The following is a 3,169-nucleotide window of genomic DNA, read 5'->3' as shown; positions in this document are numbered from 1 at the left end:
GGTGCTGCCCCTGCTGCCCACAGGCTGTCACTGCTCCTCCAGGGCAGATGCATGCTGCGCATTTCCCCAACTGGCCACCGGGTGTCACCGCTGCTCCAGGAGAAACACAGTCTGTATGTTACCCTGCCTGCCCGCCGGATGGCGGTGATGGTCCAAGGCAGATAGCTCAGACATTACCCCGGCTGGCCACCGAGTATCAGTGCAGCGCTGTGGGGGGGGGGAAATGATTTCTGCCTTACCCTGAGTGGCCACGTAGTGTCTGTGTTGCTCCACGAGGGAAATGCTTTGTGCTTTGCCGCGAGTGGCCACCAAGTGTCACTGCTGCTGCATGGGGGACATGCTCTGTGCATTGCCGTGATTGGCCACTGGGTGCCACTGTTGCTCCAGGGCAACTACATTCTGAGAAATAGCCCAGGTGGCCTCTAAGATACATGTGTGGTAAAGGCTGAGTACAGACGTCTGCTTCCCTTTAGGTGGGGTTCGGTTTGTAATAAAAGTTTTCCTCCTTGTTCTGGGTGCAGCGGGAGAATTTCCCTATATTGGGTGCAGCTGATCTTCCTGGACAGGGAGGAGCATGTTCACCTGAGCAGAGGCCTGGAACCGGAAAGGTGAGTACAGGTGCTGAATTTGTCCTTCTTCCTATGTGTCTCTCTCTGAGCTCTCATATGTTGGCCAACATACTCTCTCTCTCTCCCCTTGTCCTGTCTCTTTGCATAGAACATGGGCAATGGTGCATGCTCACAGGCTTGGTCTGGGGCGTCTGCAACCCACTGGGGCATTGGGAGGGGGAAGAGAAACATGATGGTACTAGATCCTCCATTGGTAGTGGTGGGGGTGACTGTGGGAGTTGACTGTCACTGTTCATCAAGTGGGGCTGATGTACAGTGGATGGGAGAGGGAGGGCAGTATCTCGTACACCAATAGACCTTTGGACAGTGATGGCTCCTGCTTGGGTTATATGCTGTGTTTGCAGAGGAATCGCCCAGGACCCCAGCCAGAGGAGAAACTGGAAGAAGTGAACCTGAGCAGCCTGGACATCCTTGTAAGCAGAGATGAACAGTCCTCCGCTTTCTGTCTTCTGCATGACTGGCTGTGAGTGAACAATTATGGCACTCTATTCCTCATCCGTACCACTCTAGTTTTCTTCCACCATTCTCCTGCTGCTCTCTGGCCCTGCTGTATCACGGCACGCAGTGTCACTGTTGCTCCTTAAGGAAATGCTCTGTGCATTACCCCAGGTGAAAAGAAGAACAGGAGTACTGGTGGCACCTTAGAGACTAACAAATTTATTAGAGCATAAGCTTTCGTGGACTACAGCCCACTTCTTTGGATGCATCCGAAGAAGTGGGCTGTAGTCCACGAAAGCTTATGCTCTAATAAATTTGTTAGTCTCTAAGGTGCCACCAGTACTCCTGTTCTTCTTTTTGCGGATACAGACTAACACGTCTGCTACTCTGAAACCTGTCATTACCCCAGGTGTCCACCCAGTGCCACTGTTGCTCCATGGGGGAAATGCTTTGTGCATTACCTGGATTAGCCACCCAGTGTCACTGTTGCTTTATTTGGGAAATGCTCTGTGCAACTATACAGAGTGTCCACCCGGTGTCAATATTGCTCCATGAAGGAAATGCTCTGTGATTACCCGGGGTGGCCACACAGTCTCATTTTTGCTTCATGAGAGAAATGTTCTGTGCAATTACACTGAGTGGCCACCGGGCGTCACTGCTGTTCCGCAGGGGAAAAGCTCTGACCATTTCCCCCATTGGCCATCTAGTGTCTCTGTTGCTCCATGAAAGAAATGCTCTGTGCAGTCGTCCAACTGGCCGCCCAATGTCACTGCTGCTTCTTAAGGGATTACTCTGAGGGTACTGCAGGTGACAACACAGTGTCACTGTTGATCAATGGGGGAAATTCTTTGTGCATTACCCCTTGTGGCCACCTAGTTAGTCTTGCTCCCTGAAATGCTTTGTGAATTACCTGGATTAGCCACCCAGTGTCACTGTTGCTCCCTTTGGAACTACTTTGTGCATTACCTCGAGTGGCCACCAGGTGCCACTCCTGCTCCCTGAAATGTTTTCTTTATTACCTGGATTAGCCAACAGGTGTCACTGTTGCTCCAGTAGGGTAATGCTTTGTGCATTACCCAAAGTGGCCACATGGTGTCATTGTTACTTCATGTGGGAAATGCTCTGTGCAATTACACCGAGTGGCCACCTGGTGTCACTGTTACTGCCTAAGGAAAATGCTTTGTGCATTCCCCTGACGGGCCACCTGGTGTCACTGTTGCTCCACGAGAGAAATGATCACTCAGTTTCTGTTCATCCAGTGGGGCTGATGTAGATGGGATGGGAGAGGGAGGCAGGGATGAGGGCAAGATTTCACACACCAATAGAGATTTGTGTAGTGATGGCTCATGCTTGGCTTTTGCAGCTGCGCTTGCAGAGGAATTGGCCAGGAGCCCCAGACACAGGAGAAGCTGGCACAAGTGGACCTGAGCAACCTGGATATCCTTCTAAGCAGATATGAACAGTCCTCAGGTTTCCGCCTCCCAGATAATTGGCTCTGAGTAAGAGGTCAGTGCTTTGAATTCCTCATGTGTGCTCCCTCTAGTTTCTTCACAGGCCGTGTGCTTCCTCGTTGGGTACGGGCTCTGTGGTATCAAGGATGCGGAGGGGCCACAGTGTACTCTGCAGAGTGACTATGTCGGGTGCCGTTAAGGGGGCCAATACAGGGAGGAGAAAAGGGAAAGAGACATGAACCCTGATTACAGGGCAGTCACATTTTCGTTAGTAAAATATTCCTCCTTTACACAAGGCGGGAGAGGAGTCCTGAATGTGAAAAGATTTGGAAATGAACAGGTAAGGGAGGGATCCTGCTGAGTGTCCCCTTTGCAATCAATCCTCCGTCCCTCAGCGACACCCTTCCCGACTTACCTCCTACCCCACCAAGAAAATGACAACTTTGTGCCCCCTACCTTTACCAGAAAAGACCCCTTTTACTTGTGACGCGGTCCTGTTAGTAGGGTTAGGTGCTCCCATGTGCCGGGTCTGAATACCACCGCATCTACCTACAACATCTCAACATGAACACATTTCAGAAAGGACCGCCACCTCAATCTCTTCCAACGTAGCCCGAGGAATCTCCTCTCTTTGTGCACAAGAAAACAAAG

General features: G+C 51.2%; 1 long non-coding RNA gene across 1 annotated transcript; it reads left to right on the top strand.

The window, feature by feature from the left end:
• Positions 1–369: 369 nt before the first annotated feature.
• LOC135980335 (uncharacterized) lies at positions 370–2,572 on the top strand. Its single transcript, XR_010597436.1, has 3 exons — positions 370–608; positions 974–1,092; positions 2,431–2,572. It is a non-coding gene; the product is annotated as an uncharacterized LOC135980335 (long non-coding RNA).
• The last annotated feature ends 597 nt before the right edge of the window (positions 2,573–3,169 follow it).

This window comes from Chrysemys picta, unplaced genomic scaffold, assembly GCF_011386835.1.
Source record: "Chrysemys picta bellii isolate R12L10 unplaced genomic scaffold, ASM1138683v2 scaf2728, whole genome shotgun sequence".
Lineage (NCBI taxonomy): Eukaryota > Metazoa > Chordata > Testudines > Emydidae > Chrysemys > Chrysemys picta.
This window is presented reverse-complemented; position numbering and strand designations above follow the sequence as displayed.